The following is a 17,500-nucleotide window of genomic DNA, read 5'->3' as shown; positions in this document are numbered from 1 at the left end:
TTAAAGTCTTTATTGCATTTGTTACAGTGTTGCTTCTGTTTTTCTGTTTTGGTTTTTTGAACTCAAGGCTTGTGGTATCTTGAGTCTCCAATTAGGGATCCAGCCCACATTCTCTGCATTGAAAGGTGAAGTCTTCACCACTCGACCACCAGAGAAGTCCTTTGAAAGGCTTTTGAGGGAGATTTAAGGTTCCAGATGGGCCTGGCTTGGCTTCCCAGGTGGCTCAGTGGTAAAGAATCCACCTGCCAATGTAGAAGATGCCCTGGAGGACGAAATGGCAACCCACTTCAATATTCTTGCCTGGGAAATCTCATGGACAGAGGAGCCTGGCAGGCTATTGTTCATGAAGTCACAAAGAATGGGACACGGCTGAGTGACTGAGCACAAACACACACCTGGGCCCCCGAGGTCCAGCTGCCCACCTGACCTCCCACAGCTCAATTTGCACTGACGGGCCCCAGGTAAGCCTTCTGTTTCCACCTAATTATTAGCACTACCTTACCTCACACTCAAGTGTGACCCACTTCAGAAGATAAATATCTGGTGACCGTGCCCCTGAGGTAGAGTGGCCTTCCCAGACATAAGGGTTCAGATCTTACTACATCAAGTGTGGGGACACAGACCCACTCTTGATCAAAATGTGAGGACCTCTGTAGGGGTTAGGGTCTTCTGGGATCCCCCACCTAATTTGCAGCAGCTCAGTCTGAGGCAGTATTTCATACCCTTCCCAGGAATCAGTATCTCAAATTTACACATTCTCCTGGAGCCAAGTTCTCAAAGTGTGGTCCCCAGACCAGCATCAGCATCCTCTGGGCACTTGTTAGAAATTCAGGGTCCCCAGGTCTGTTAGATGAGGAGCTCAAGGTGGGGCCCAGCAATCTGGGTTTTAACAGACCCTCCAGAAGATGCAGGCACTGAAAGGAGAATGAGGACCGTTGCCCTAGGCAAGGTGAGAACTCATCTGGAAATTCCTCAGGCCTGTGTCTCCTCCACTTCCTGTTACAGATGGAGATGGTGGGGCAGTGGAAGCGATGCTGCAGTCTGAATGCCCACACAGTGCTGCCTGCACCTCTCCTGAATAGCATCTGACCACCTGCATTTCAGTCCCTTGGAAATCAGGTATCCCCCTGTTCAGTTGAGCTGTCACCCTAGAAAGACACTTTCTCCTTTGGGCCTCAGATTCCTCATCAAAACAACAGAAGTATTTGCTTGCTGTAGTTCAGTCACTCCGTTGGGTCCGACTCTTTGCAGCTCCATGGACTGCAGCATGCCAGGCTTCCCTGTCCTTCACCACCTCCTGGAGCTTGCTCAAACTCATGTCCATCAAGTCAGTGATGCCATCCAGCCATCTCAATCTCTGTTGTCCCCTTCTCCTCCTGCCCTCAATCTTTCCCAGCATTAGGGTCTCTTCCAATGAGTCGGCTCTTCACATCAGGTGGCCAAATATTGGAGCTTCAACATCAATCCTTCCAATAAATATTGAGGGTTGATTTCCTTTAGGATTGACCAGTTTGATCTCCTTGCTGTCCAAGAGACTCAAGAGTCTTCTCCAGCACCTCAGTTTGAAAGCATCGATTCTTTGGTGCTCAGCCTTCTATATGGTCTAACTCTCACATCCATACATGACTACTGGAAAAATCATAGCTTTGACTAGATGGACCTTTGTTGGCAAAGTGATGTCTTTGTTTTTAAATATGCTGTCTAGATTTGCCATAGCTTTTCTTCCAGGAGCAAGTATCTTTTGATTTACTTAGATGCTCTTTAAGGTCCCTTCCAGTGTCACTTTGTTTGTTCATAAATCCTCCTCCAGGCAATGTCTACCCTTCACAGGAGCCTCTGGGCTCAGGCTGTGATGAGATGATTATAGACCATGTTTCAAGGCAGACGGTCTTCTAATGACCCTCCAGTTCATCTTAGAATCAGACTGGTAGACTTGAAAGAGGATCAAGGGCAGACTAGGATGATTCCTAGCATCCCTGGCCTCCACCCACCAGACGCTAGTAGCACCCCCTAGGTTGTGACAACCGAAGATGTCTCCAGGCATTACCACCCCGGGCGGGGGGGGGGTTGTTGCGGGGGCACAGTCACTCTTGGACGAGAACCACTGCCCATAGGCTCTCTGAGCTTTGAGCACTCCCACCCTCCTCCCAAATCCCCCCCATCCTCTCCTGCACTGCTGGCTCTGCTTACATGTGTCGGCAGGGAGGCTAAATGCCTTGGGAACCCTACCCGTGCTGCCTCCACCCCAGCCCCACCCAGGTAAGAATATGTGTCCAGTCCAGGTCACAGTTGAGGGCTGCATCATCGTGCCATCACCACTTCCTGATTATGCAACCTTGTACCAACTGGTACTGGTCCCACTTTTCTCATCTGCAAAATAGGAACAATCTTTCCTACACAGTTGGCAGGATGATATAGTTTAAATGGGATGCCCATAAAGCACCTGTCTGCTTGGACTCAACGATGGTGTAATAGATGAGAAAATGGGAATCCTGCTATAATTTAGTGTTATTCTGTTGTTTTTTTTCCTACATGTATATTATACTTTAATAAAAAGTTAGATACATATATCAAGAATCTTTTTTTTAAATCAAGAATCTTAAAAATGTATCTTTTTTCTTGGTAATTTCACCTCTAGGAATCTATAAAATCAATAATTTATTGTTACAGATTATTCATATAACCTTATCTACTAGGAACTGTGCTAGATTTTTTAAATTAATTTATTTATTTTAATTGGAAGCTGATTACTTTACAATATTGTAGTGGTTTTTGCCATACATTGACATGAATCAGCCATGGGTATACATGTGTTCCCCATCCTGAGCCCCCCTCCCACCTTCCTCCCCATCCCATCCCTCAGGGTCATCCCAGTGCACCAGCCCTGAGCACCCTATCTCATGCATCGAACCTGGCGATCTGTTTCACATATGATAATATACATGTTTCAATGCTATAGTGTTATTCTGTTCTTACTTTCTGCCTCCAAATTACTTCATCTTCAATCCAAAAAAGTAGATTTTCCCCAGGAGAGATTCTGTTTGGTTTGGATTTTCCTCTTCAGCGATCATAACTGCCTGCCACCATTGACAGGTAAAGCTGAAAGGACATTTCTTGGCAGCTTTGGGGGTTAAAGAGAGCTTATTTATGTGGACCTATGCCTGGCCTGGGCTTCCCAGGTGGAGCTAGTGGTAAAGAACCTGCCTGCCAATGCAGGAGACATAGAAGATGCAGTTTGATCCCTGGGTTGGGAAGATCCCCTGGGGGAGGGCATGGCAACCCACTCTAGTATTCTTGCCTGGAGAATTCCATGGACAGAAGAGCCTGGCGGGCTACAGTCCATAGAGTTGCACAGAGTCAGACATGACTGAAGTGACTTAGCATGCGTGCCCAGCCCAGCCTGAGGGAACAGAGGAACCCAGACCGTAGACTCAAGGCCTGGGGGCCAGACAGGATGTGAAGGAAGGATGGGCCCTGGGCAGGCACCGGGCATCGTTTTTAAGGGGAACCATCTCTAATCAGCTCCTGATAGTCGTTCTACATGGGATCATGGACAGAGGTTGTCATGGTTTCCTCTTTTTTACGAGAAACTGAAGATCTGCATTTTGGTGTGAAATTTCCAGATTTAAAAAAAAAAAAAATAATGTGTCCATTTAAAGCCTCTAGTAGAGAGAAATCCTAAAAAAAACTTAGTAACTTAATAGTCACTCAAAACAATGAAATATACTCTGTAACTATCCCGACTTCATATTGAGGATACTGAGGCACAGAAAGGTTAACTCATGGCCCGAGGTCACACACTTCGAAGTGGGTGGAGGGGAGAGCCCTGCACAGGAGGGGTAAAGGGAAAAAGTATAGGCCCCGTGTTGAATAAAAGGAGACAGAGCCAATTTTTCTACCATAAAAGTAAATTGGCCCCAAATTAAGCCAATACCCAGTTCTTATTGCTTCTGCAAGGAATTAATAAACCATGACATCTCCTGAAACAGGGGGGAGGCCAGCTGCTCAGAGAAATGTCAGAAAGCCCTTTACGGGCCTGGAGCTGTTCAGCCTCAGCAAGTAAGATGATTCTGCCACAAACATGCAGAGAGGGGAACACAGCGGGGGCTGCCGCCACCAGTGCCCACCCCTGGCTCCACTCAAGTGTACCCACCACTAGGAGACAAGGCTTTGCAGTAGCCAGCTCCCGGGCATTAATGGCTGCGGCCTCCCAGAGAACATTCTGGAAGATTTTCGGTTTACATTTTGCAGACAGTGTGCCAAGTCGTTCTCTCATTCTGCCTATTAGATGGTTAGTTTCCTTTTTCTAGTTAAAGGATTAGCTAGAATTACCAGTCATCATGAGCTTCCCCCAAGGACAGGTCAAAGGAAATTAATGGAAACAGCTGCCTTGGGGACATGGGTTTGCTCCACCAGAGGGATTCCTGACTGGGGGGAATTGTCCCTGGCATGGGACAAGGCTGAAAATTCCTCCAGGCCCTGGGCTTGGAGAGGAAGTTACAGGCCAATAAGAGAGAGGAAGGGAAGCTGGTTAAATACTTTATGGTGAAAAGTTCTAGGAACTTGGAACTAGAGAGGCCTTTGAAATATTCCAGCCTGGCCCCTTAATCTACAGAAGGGAAAACTGTCCAGAACTGGGCAAGGACTTGCTAAGGATCACACAGCTAAGTATGATAAAGCTGGAATTCGGGGCCCCCTCTGGCCATAGTTTCCCAGGTTTGAGCTGAGCAAGTTCCCTAGAGATGAGACTATAGGTTTCCAAGGTCCACGCCCCTTTTATATAAAAATTTATTTGACTTTCCCAGGTCTTAGTTGAAACACATGGTATCTTCGCTCTTCTTTGCAGCCCATCCTGTAGTTGTGGCATGCAAACTCTTAATTGCGGCCTGTGGGATCTAGTTCACTGACCAGGGATCAAACCCAGGCCCCCTGCATTGGGAGTGCAGAGTCTTAGGCACTGGGCCACCAAGGAAGTCCCAAAGTTTCTCACTTTGTCCATCAATTAAATAGAGTGTTAGATTTAACACATCACAATGCAATTATCTCCTTACATGTCTCTTCCCTCTGTAGGCTGGGGGTGAATGCCTCCAGAAAGGAGACCAAGACTTCTTCACCTGAAAAGGATGGGTGCCCTCCATATGGCCTGGCACACAGTGGTCCCTCTGTAAGTCTCACAGGATTGGGTAAAGAGTCAACTGTAAAGGTGTTGAGGCTCAGCTTGTGTGTACACAGTCTCTCTGAAGTTCTGGACAAGATGTCCCTGGACAAGATGGTATCATTGCTGCCATTGGACAGATAAGAAATCTGGGTTCTAGGAGCTACGTCAACTAGAGAAAATGCTATTAATATTTGTTAAATCTAGGCAATGAGTACAAGAGCATTCATTTCACTCTTCATTATAGTCAAAATTTTATTTTTGACTATATTTTATTTTTCTGCTAGCTTGAACTTTTTCCTAAAAAATAGTCCAAAAAGTTAATAACAACCTATAGCTTATGCCTAAAAACGTATACACCCATGAAGCTTGGTTGTAGAAAACAGCCACCTCATTCATTCGGTAAATGTCTATTGTTAAAGACACATGTACTGCAATGTTCATAGAAGCACTATTCACAATAGCTAGAACATGGAAGCAACCTAGATGTCTGTTGACAGATGACTGGATAAAAAATTGTGATACACACACACACACACACACACACACACACACACACACAATGGAATATTACTCGGCCATGAAAAGGAGTAAATTTGAGTCCGTTGTAGTAAGGTAGACGAATCTAGAGCCTGTTATACATAGTGAAGTAAGTCAAAGAGAGAAAAAAACAAATATATATATATATATATATATATATATATATATATAAATGCATATATATAGGCTTCCCTGGTGGTTCAGGCAATAAAGAATCTGCCTGAAATCTAGAAAAATGGTACTGATGAACGTATTTGCAGGGTAGGAACAGAGATGCAGAGGTTGAGAACAAACTTACACAGTAGGGGAAGGAAATAGGGACACAAATTGAGAGTAGCACTGACATATACACACTACCCTGTGTAAAACAGACAGCTAGTGGGAAGCTGCTGTATAGCACAGGAAGCTCAGCTCAGTGCTCGGTGATGACCTAGAGGGGTGAGATGAGGTGGGAGGGAGGCTCAAGAGGGAGGGGATACGTGCATACTTATAGCTGATACACTTCATGTACAGCAGAAACTAACAGAACACTGTAAAGCAATTATCCTCCAATTAAAAAATAATTTTTAAATACATTCTGTAAATGTCTACTGTTGCTAATGGGATGAATGTTCCTGATTCGCTGGTGGTACCCAAGTGAAGTAGAGTCAGATGCTGCCCTCAGGAATCTGAAAGGAAATGAGACTCAGGCGACTTTGCCACAGAGCGAGACAGATGTGACTGCAGGGAAGACGTGTGGAAAGTCAGGTCAGCCAGGGTACAGCCACAGACCCACCCCCCTGACCAGCAGCACTGACACAACCCATCGCACACCCACAGTCACACCACAGGCATGTATGGAGGCAACCAAAGGCTGAACAGGGTCCCCCCTTCCCCGAGGAAAACTTGGGACCCTTTGCCTCCACCACTACCCCACCACCACCACCATCCCCCCCACCACCACTCCCGCATCACTTTCCACTCTGGAATATTTGCACAGAGGTTTCCATGAGGTTGAAATGAAACAAAGAGGAAAATGAGCTGCAAAAAGGCACACGTGTGTGAAACAGGGGGAACAGGGTCACAGTCAAGGGGTTATGTTTTGGAAGGGAGAAGGGAGCTGTATTTCTGGGTGGATAATATGGTTAGGAATGCCACGGCCACAGCAGGACACCCTAGTCCAGGGAGCATATGTATGGGCTCTGGACTGTGGTATGAGAGCATAGAAAACACCAGGTTTAGAGTCAGACAGCACTAGATTCAGATGCCAGCCCTAACAATTGTTGGCAGTGTCCAACAAGTCGCTTAGCCTCACTTTTCCCAGCTGTAAAATGGGGTTAACAGTGAGTATCAACCTCACAGGGCTGGTGCAGGTGGCTGCCTCATTCAGCCTTGCATAGAGAGGGTGCTCAGTAAATGCTCCCTACCCACCCACTCTTGCCCTCGACAGGGGCAGCTTTGGGTTTCTTCAACTATCACATCAAGAGAGTTGCTATGACAGCCTCAGTTCCCTGCTCCATGATTTCTTTGCTCTCTGCTACCATCCAAAGCCCCTGGTAGGCATTCCCAAAGGTTGGTGGACGAAACGACACACACTGCTCCAAGCCAGAGGCTCTATCCACTCTTCCAACTGGTGGATCATGAGACCAAAGTGGCCTCCCAGAGAGCGGCTGAGGGTTAGAGGGCAAGATGACAGCCAATAGGAGTGGAATGGCAGAGAACTGAACTTGAGGGAATGAAGCTGGGGGCAGAAAAGGCAAAGCCAGATCCTGTGGACGGAACCCCCAGAGTCACAAAATCCATCCCACTTAAGACTGCATTATGGGGTCTTCCCTGGTGGTCAGGTGGTTAAGAATCCGCCTTCCAAGGCAGGGGATGCAGGTTCAATCCCTGGTCAGGGAACTAGATCCCACATGCTGCAACTAGGAGCATGAATACCTCAACTAAAGATCATGCATACTACAACTAAGACCTGGTGCAATCAAATATATATATATATATATATATATATATATATATATATATATATTCTTTTTAATTGCACTATGCCCTTCAGAGGAGAACACAGACTACTTTTAAAAACGTACAAAGAACTAAACAATCTCTGACCTTTCCATTGCAAATTACCAACCATGCTGTCATGAAAAGTCAGAGACAGAGAAAAAGAAGCAACTTCCCTCTAGTTCCAAGCCAAAATGCCCAAGCCTCAGGTAAATGCACAGCTCATGGTTTCAGCCAGGACCCTCCAGGAACTGCCCGCCCTCCCGGTGAAGGGCCAGAAGCCCAGAAGTTGCCCAGAAGGCCAATCGCTCAGTCTCCCTCCTCTGGTTCCAGGCTCACTGGAGATGGTGAACAGCTGTTTGCTATTCTGAGTGGAGGAGACTTTTATATACTTGACGACATATTAAATCATATCTTAATGATGACTGGGAAGACTTCTTGTTACAGCTACCGCGTGGATAAAAAGTGATGGTCCGTACAGCACTGGTGTTAATTTCATCTGGGCTGTGGACATGTGGGCACAGGGCAGAAGCCGAACAAGCAGAATGGTTTGGTTTTTAACACTTTGTCTTCAGGCAGAGATGCTGTTTAAAAAAAAAAAAAAAAAGTACATTTTTTGAAAAGACTAAAATATTAGCAGCAGTCTAGCTTGAGGTGGTAGAAAGATAGGTGGATTTCATTTCATTTCCTAAAATACCTACCAATAGCATGAATAACTTTTACAACCTGGAAAAGAGAAACGATGTATGCTTTCAAACACATGTGAGTTTTTTGAGCAGGATGTTAGCTTATACCTGTGGAGATTTTAATTCAGGGCTGTTTTTGAGATGGGGATGAGATAGAACTAGCAAAGAAACTAAAGGAGAAAAGTCTAGAAGGAAAGGTAGCAAATTCTTCAGGCAAGCACATAGTGGGCATGCAACAATGATTTGAAGGAAGGCTATTACTTGTCCGGGGCTTCCCCAGTGGCTCAGTTGGTAAAGAATTTGCCTGCAATGCAGGAGACCTGGGTTCAATCCCTGGGTAGGGAAGATGCCCTGGAGAAGGAAATGGCAACCCACTCCAGTATTCTTGCCTGGAGAATCCCATGAACAGAGGAGCCCAGCAGGTTACAGTCTGTAGGATCACAAAGAGTTGGACATGACTGAGTGATTAACTTATTACTTGCCTGGTATGTCTTTTTGTTTGTTTTGTTTAACTTTTTATTTTATACTGGACTATAGGCGACTAACAATGTTGTTAAGTTTTCAGGTCGACAGCAAAGGGACTCAGCCATACATATACATATACCCATTCTCCCCCAAACTCCCCTCCCATCCAAACTGCCACATAACTGAGTAGAGTTCCCTGTGTTATACAGTAGGTCCTTGTTGGTTATCCACTTTAAATATAGCAGTATGTACACGTTCATTCCAAACTAACTATCCCTTTACCTCATTCCCCCGCCCCCCCACAACCATATGTTCCTTCTTTAAGTCTGTAAGTCTGTATCTGTTTTGTAAATAATTAACTTGTATCTCTTAAACACAAAAGCTTCCCCTTATCTCAAGAGAACTGTAGTGACAGATAGACACAGCATCTTCCCAGGAAACTTTAGAAGGAGCAGAGTTATGTTAGACCTCTGACAACTCTTACCATCAAGTTAAAAAGTGTCTGGCTTCTGGAGTCTGACCGAGGTTTATGGGATACCCACATTTGCATGGAACAGAAGGAATTCCACAAACATGAATGCACTCACCAAAACAGCATGAGTGCTAGAGAAATGTTGATAATAAAATGCTAAATGAAGAAAGCAAGCCATAAAATACTATGAATACATAGTGACCACAACTATGATAACATTGTATTCACAGAGATAAGGGCTTTAAAAAGCCAAAATAGTTGCTGTGTTGGAGTAGTTGAATTATAGGTAAGATTTTTTTGAAGTTCTTAATGTAACTGTTAGCCGTTTAGGGATTTCAGCCAACACTTTATTATGACAATATTCAAGTTTACAGCAAAGTGGAGAGAATTTTACAGTGAATCCCCATTTACCTGCCACAGAGAGTCTTTCATGCTGTCCAATTTTCAAACTATTTAAATAGTTTCCTATTGTGTGATATTTGGTATTTATATTAACATGTATCAATTATAAAGCCTAATTATAAAATGAACACCTACAGTATAGATGATCTTATTTGCAAAACAAATAGAGACACAGACATAAAGAACAAATGTATGGACGCCAAAGGGGGGAGGCGGAGGATGAATTTGGAGGTTGGGATTGACATATACACACCATCGATACTATGTATAAAACAGATAACTAGTGAGAACCTACTACATAGCTCAGGGAACTGTGGAGACCCAAATGGGAAGGAAATCCAAAAGAGAGGGAACATATGTATATGTTAGCTGATTCACTTTGCTGTACAATAGAAACTAACACAACATTGTAAAACAACTATACTCCAATAAAAATTAATTGTAATATTTTTGAATTTTAAAAAATTTATTTTTAATTGGAGGATAATTGTTTTACAATGTTATGTTGGTTTCTGCCATACCACAGTGTGAATAACCATAGGTATACATATGTCCCTTCCCTGTTGAACTTCCCTCCCGCCCACCACCTCTCCCACTTTTCCAGGTTGTCACAGAGTAGCAGGCTGCGCTCCTGTATACAGCAACTTCCCACTAGCTAGCTGTTTTACACATGGTAACATATGTTTCAATGCCTACTCTCTCAGTTCATCTCCCTGCTCCTTCCCCTACTGTGTCCACAAGTCCATTCTTTTAAAAAAATAAAAATTAAAAAAAATTAATAAAATGAACACCTAAAAACCCATCACCCGGCTTAAGAACCAAAACATCCCCTTCCCTCTTTCATCTCCCTGTGTGTTCCCTCCTGTCCCCTATCCGCTTGCCTTCCCCCAGGAGCAACCACATCCTCAACTGTGGGTTGATAACCATCCTCACCTTTCTCACAGCTCTTGTGTGCATCTGCACCAGCCAGGACAGACCACGTCCCATTGCAGTCATGAAGCAGGCTAACACTTCAGCTACTTAACATGTCAGCCACAGTTTGTCTCTGGGTCAAGCAAAATCCACTGCAGGTGCAGCAGGCTTTCCAGGACAAGTGTCCCATGTCCTCCACAGTCCAGGATGCCTTATTCTGTGGGACTCCATCAAAACAGGAGGCTCCTCCAGGGTTACTTCAGCTGCAAGGAAAGCCTCCGTGACTCATTGCCCATTGACAGAACTAGTCACATGGGCTGATTCAACTGCAAGGGGATGCTTCCATGTGCCCAGGAGAGGATAACAGGACAGGGATCAGCTCTATATTGCCTCAGGTCTCAGTCCATGTTACCCCCAAGCAACATATGGTTTACCTTATACTTGGGATTCTCTTAGTCTTTGAGTGGCTGTATAAAAAAGAAATATATATAATTATAAATTATATGTATTTTTACATATAATATACAGTACTCTGCAATCTGCTTTTCTCATTCACTATCATGTCTCTAGGGCTTTCCAGGTTGCACTAGTGGTAAAGAACCAGCCTACCAATGCAGGAGATGTAAGAGATGTGGGTTCGATCCCTGGGTGGGGAAGATCTCCTGGAGGAGGGCATAGTAACCCACTCTGGTTTCTTGTCTGGAGAATCCCATGGACAGAGGAGTCTGGTAGGCGACAGGGTGACAGGGTGACCCTATGTTTGTGACATAGGGTCACAATCAGTCAGACACAACTGAAGCAACTTAGCGACACATACATCATGTCTCTAAGATTTCTCCATGTTATTGCAGGTAGCTGTATTGTCATTCATTTTCACTGGTGTTTAGTATTGCATGGTACAATAACAGATCTTGATGTTTTGTCCATCCTCTTATAGGAATACTGGAGTTTCCAGTCTTCTGCTAGGACAATGGCACTGCCAGGGACAAGGTTTCTGGTGCTCATCATACTCAGGAGTTTCCCTGGGGCACAGGTTGTTTAGGTTTTTTACAGCTAAACTTTTTGACATGAGGGAAAAGAAAAAGAAGCAGCAAAAGGTGGGACGTGTTGCATTGGTATCTTTCCATTTTGCAAAGGGAGGTTGTGACATAGGAATACTTAAAAGTAAAGGCAGATGAAGATGGGCAAATGCAAGGGTACAGAAAATCACAGTTTTTAATGTCCCTCTTGAACAAGACACAGGTTGGAGTGAGGAAGAGTGGTAAGTCAGAGATTGAATAAATGCCTGGGACTTCCCTGGTGGTCCAGTGGTTAAGAATTCACCTTGCAATGCAGAGGACTTGGCTTCAATCCCTGGTCGGGGAACTAAAATCCCACAACCCAGGGAGAAACTAAGTCCATGCGCCACAACAAAAAACCCCACATTACGTAAAAAAGGTCCTGCATGATGCAGCTAAGACCTGACACAGCCATATATATATATACACTATATAATATAATATATAATGAGTAAATAAAGAAATTTGTCTGCATAAAACTGCAATTTACAAGGGAGAAATAAATGATGAACCCCGGTAGTTTCCTTTCACAGAGCTTGGAGTTTTTATGGCGTGTTTCTCAGCGTCAGGATGTCACCATTTCAAGTGACAACCTGAATTCTTGATTTAACGTGAAATTAATTTTCATTTGCTTCCATTTTGAAAACAAATGCCATACTGTGATCTTTTTTCCTTTTTGCTGGAGGGAGGCATGTCTTGGAATCAAAGAAATAATGACAAGGTATTTCAGCTCCCCAAAGATTGATAATCACCACCATATGGCCCTGGAAGGAAATAAAAGAGGCAGGGGAAACAAGGCTATCGGTGACAGATTTTGACATGGCTAACTAAGGAAGAACGTTAATCACACAAACTTTCCTACCAGGTTCCTAGTAGGATCCCTCAGGTTGGCATTGATCATAAGCAAAAAACAATGGCCTTGATGAAATCTGTTTTATGTTTGATTTCAGGGAGGGAGGTAGCAGGGGGAACCTGGTGACCCCCCTCAACAAGTCAGCAAAGAAGTTGCGAGTCATCCTAAACACCTCTGGAGTAGATGCCTGAGTGCTGTGTGCTCAGTCGCTCAGTCATGTCCGACTCTTTGTAATCCCATGGACTGTAGCCCTCCAGGCTCCTCTGTCCACGGGATTCTCCAGGCAAGAATACTGGAGTGGGTTGCCATTTCCTCCTCCAGGGCATCTTCCCAACCCAGGGATTGAACCCACATCTCCTGTGTCTCCTGCATTGGCAGGCAGATTCTTTACAACACTGAGCCACCTGGGAAGCCCCTGGAGTAGATGGCCGCTGGGCAAACTGGATGAATGTTGGAAGAAGTCTGGGAATCTGTCACCCTTGGTTTTGCTGACAAGAAAGAAGATAAGCTGGATCTTAGCACTGACCTTAGAAGACCAGGACACAGAGTTGGCCTCTGACCGAGGGCAGAGAAGAGCCTCCAGAGACCTTTCCATGGGAAAGGAAAGATTATCAGCCACCCAGGAATTAGTAGGAGCTCCAACTTGTCATTCAGTGATCGTGGTATGGGGCTCCATCAAGCTGTGACAAAAACAGATGCATTGTTCATTGTTGCTGCCACTGATGGGGCATTTCTAAGTGCCTTCCACCATACTCTTTTTCCTCGTTGATTTTTATTTGGTATCTTGCTCCATTTAAAGTTTTTAATGGTTATAAAAGCAGGACTTCTCAAACTTTAACATGCATAGGAATCACCTAGGGATCTTTTTATTTTTTTTAATTTATATTTGATTTAATTTATATTTGATTTTTTCTTTCTCTGTATTTATTTATTTTAATTGGAGGATAATTGCTTTACACTATTATGATGGTTTTTGCCATACATCAACACCAACTGGCCATAGGTATACATATGTCCCCTCCATCCTCATTCCCCGCCCTACCTCCCTCCCCACCCTATCCCTCCAGGTTGTCAGAGAGCACTGGCTTTGGGTGCCCTGCATCACACATCACACTCACACTGGTCATCTATTTTACATATGGTAATGTATGTGTTTCAATGCTATTCTCTCAAACAGAATACAGATTCTAAATCAGTAGCTCTGGAGGAAATATGACAATAAGACCTAAGACGTTTTCTCAGTTTCTCTTTCAGTGCCTCCTTCCTTTCTTGTTGTGGGAGCCAGAAAGCATAGAGTACAGAGAAGTCTAGGCAAGGGGGGACTGCCATTATGCTCTAAAGGGCACCAAGGCTTGCAGGTGAAACAGAAAGTTGTGCAGGAGGAGAACTAAACACTTGTCAGCTGCTGCTTTACCAGTTCTTTGTAGTGGTTCAACTGCCTAATGCTTGATGCCTAAAGTGCCTTCTTCAGCAGATCAGACGCAAGAGCATAGCATCGGGCATGAGCCTGTTCAACTCTAAAGTGATGATGACTGAGGCCGGTGTGGAGCCCTTGAACTGCAGCAGCTGGTGGCCAGGGACTCAGGGCTTCAGCTGCCTGGTCAGGGAGGTGGCCTGGGGAGAAGGATGCCTCCAAGGTGACCCCTGTACATGGGGCCAGCCCAGGACCACCAGGGAGTGGAATAGGGTCAAGAAGTCCAGTGGCATCCCAGTGTAGAGATCCCAGTGTAGTTTGTCCAAAATAGCCAGCTCCATCCTCAGAGGCTCATTCAGGAAATAGCCCGAGTCATTGTGCTTTATGAAGTCTCCTTCTCATGGAATTAATTCCTTTTCATCATTAACTTCGACAGCGAGTCTCAAGGAAATCTTTGCAACACAATGGAGTAAACACTTTTTAATCTTTACTGAAACCATGAGGAAGCTGAAGATGGTGAGAGTCGGGTTAAAATGGGTCTGCTGCTGCTAAGTCACCTCAGTCGTGTCCAACTTTTTGTGACCTCATGAACTGTAGCCCACCAGGCTCCTCTGTCCAGGGGATTCTCCAAGCAAGAATATTGGAGTGGGTTGCCATGTCCTGCTCCAGGGGACCTTCCCGACCCTGGGATCCACATCTCTTTTACATCTCCTCCATTGGCAAGCATGTTCTTCACTACTAACACCATCTGGGAAGCTCAAAATGGGTCTGGGAGAAATCAAAGATGTTCTCAACTCTCAGGAGCCACAACTTGGTTTCCTAGAAGGTGTCATGGATCTCCATCTGCCGAAGTTGACTTCTAAATACAGAAACATGCATTTCTGACCAGCTTCCAGAGGATGCTGAGGCTGCTGGTCCAGGGACCACATTTTTTTTACCTTTTTTGGGGGGGATGCCAAGTCTTTCAAATCCAGGTGTATATTTCATACTTAAGGTAGTTTTCTTGTTGCTTGTTTACACTGCACCATGTGACACACAGGATCTTAGTTCCCTGACCAGCGATCAGAACCCATACACCCTGCAGTGGAAGCACCAAGTCTTAACCACTGGACCACCAGGGAAGACCCCACCAAGGGACCCCATTTTGAATAGTGAAGATTGAAAGGGTTAGTATTAAATAATAAGGATGACAAGTATTATGTGTTTTCCATCTGTATAACACAATTGCTATGTTTTCATAACTCAATAAAGAACTGTTTCTGGTATAATGGAGAATTTTATTTCTTCCAGATTGTGATCGTTCGTGTTATTTCTTGATCAGTTTTAAAGATGGAGGCTCAACGGGGCAAAGTATTGCACAAATGAAGTGGTTGTTGCGTGAAGGTTCTGGTCTAGAAAGAGCCACAAGCAGAGGGTGACACCACAGCTCGAGGGGCCAGCCAGGTTTGGAAATCCAGCCCTATGGCTCAGAAATCTGCCAGTCATCAAAGCAAGAATTTCACAGATAATGCGTCTCAGCACACAGCCCAAGAAATTCAGAAGCCTGTCTTTCATCTTAAAAGGAAAAGCGCTCCTGAAAACTTTATAAGCAGCCAATATCCCTGCCTGGAGAAACACAAATAGAAGAGAGGAAGAACAAAACAAATCTAAAAACCTTCACAGGGAGAGATGGCAGCCACAAAACTGAGGGCCTGCTTGAAGAAGCAGCTGGACAAAACCCAACTGCCTCGTTGGAACCAGGTCACTGATAGCCCTGCAGAATAAAGGTAAGGAAACTGATGGAGACAACTGAACAGGAGATGAAAACAATGCAAAACCTAAAGAAAGCAGAGGAGGGTTAAGAGAAACAACCATCTCCTCGTGAAAGTAAACAAAGACAAAAAGAGAGAGAAGCAAAGGGCAACATGAAATCGGAACAGCAGTGGCAGAGCCAGGGAACGACAGCTGGGGGCAGGCAGAGCAGACGCCAGTTAGGGAAAGGGAGTTGGCATCACCCAGCCCTCGACAGCCATGTTTGGGGACAGGGGACAATAATTAGAAAGCTATTTTTATGGTTTCCTTTGTCTCTCTGAAGCTGTGCCTATGTTCATTCATTTGGGCGCCTGAGAAAACAACACTGATTTCACCAAAACCCTTGAGTTCTTAAAAATAAGAAAAGAAAACACCCTTCTAAAGCTTCCACAAGTTTCAGCCCTTTTCCAAAATATGTATTTCTTTGCAAAAGGATATTACTCCACAGTGTGGTTTCTCTTTCTCCTCTCTCCAACTTGATTGCCCCGTGTTTACACATCAAAGTAGGAAAACAGGGGTGGAATATTTTTACATCCCTAAGTTGTAGCCTTTGAGGGTGGGGAGCACGCCAGGTCTCAGCATTCTGAACGATGCTGTCCATCTCAGAAAGGCTATCCTTCCCCCCTGCAAACTCCAGTCTCCTCACCGGGCCCCTTCCTAGCGGCAGGAAAGTACACCATCCCCGACTTCTTGAAGTGTGACCCTGGGCTCTCCTCCCCATCCTCCTCCTGTGATGGTCTCAACACCCTTCTTGGTCCACACTTAGACAAGGTAGATTTTTGCCCCCACCAGCTCAACTGCAAGCCCTGTAAACCCCACTGATGTTCTTCAGATTTAATTGCTCCCAGTCTCTGACTATAGGGCTTCCCTGGTAGCTCGGTGATAAAGAATCTGCCTGCCAATGAAGGAGACGTGGGTTCAACTCCTGGGTTCAGAAGATGCCTGAGAGAAGGAAATGGCAACACACTCCACTATTCTTGCGTAGGAAATCTCACGGACAGAGGAGCCTGGCGGGCTACAGGCCATGGGGTTGCAAAAGAGTCAGACACAACTTAGCAACTAGACAATAACAACTTTACCTATAGGTCAGTACTGATGGGTGTTATTGTCTAGATACTTCCTCAAAGGAAACTTTAAGCTCTTGTCTCAAGGGATCCGGGGAACACACAGTGTAGCCTAAGAGAGTGTCATCCAGAGTATCCTATGGGGTGTCATCCTGTAGAGGTGTCCTCAAACCACAGAGGGGTCCCTTCCAAGTCTCTGCTCACAGCATTATTCCTACCTGCCCATGTTACCTGCCTCTTATTCAAAGTCTACCCATCCTCAAGATAATCCTTAGGAGGTAGCTCTCTGAACCAGCCCAGTCCCCCCAAGACAATTCAACTCTCTGAATTGAAGAGTCTCATGTGTGTCCTGCTGGGGTTGCCTGCTCTGTGCTTTTGCATGCCTAGACTCACCCTTGGTCCTCCGGGCAGGAGGCAGATCTGGGAGGGACTCTTTCTGTGTGTGGCCCCTGGGTATTTCCTCTTTCCTTGCCTGATCATTGGTAAGTAGAGGAAGAGGGACTGCAGAATTGGCTTGATCACCAGGGAGACAGTCAGGTGTGGTTATGATATACACTCTGGCTTTTTCCTTTCTGAATTCCATCTGTAGACTGTAGAATGGCATGGTCTACTGCTGTCTGTCCAGCACTAGACAGACTGCTGTCCATGTCCACTCTGTCTGTCCAGCACCCACATCCTCCAGGAATCACCCCATGGCCCCAGTCCCCT

The 17,500-nt window shown here is 45.1% G+C and overlaps 1 long non-coding RNA gene and 1 pseudogene across 1 annotated transcript; one reads left to right on the top strand and one right to left on the bottom strand.

Moving 5' to 3' along the window:
- Nucleotides 1–381: 381 nt before the first annotated feature.
- LOC145516946 (uncharacterized) lies at nucleotides 382–16,167 on the top strand. Its single transcript, XR_014061870.1, has 4 exons — nucleotides 382–461; nucleotides 1,006–1,119; nucleotides 5,071–5,164; nucleotides 15,228–16,167. It is a non-coding gene; the product is annotated as an uncharacterized LOC145516946 (long non-coding RNA).
- On the bottom strand, nucleotides 13,911–14,816 carry LOC145517086 (cyclin-I2 pseudogene; annotated as a pseudogene).
- Nucleotides 16,168–17,500: the final 1,333 nt, after the last annotated feature.

Source organism: Giraffa tippelskirchi, chromosome 8 (assembly GCF_054371585.1).
Source record: "Giraffa tippelskirchi isolate mGirTip1 chromosome 8, T2T-mGirTip1v1.2.pri, whole genome shotgun sequence".
Lineage (NCBI taxonomy): Eukaryota > Metazoa > Chordata > Mammalia > Artiodactyla > Giraffidae > Giraffa > Giraffa tippelskirchi.
The sequence above is the reverse complement of the archived record's forward strand: the minus strand, read 5'-3'. Positions and strand labels throughout refer to the sequence as shown.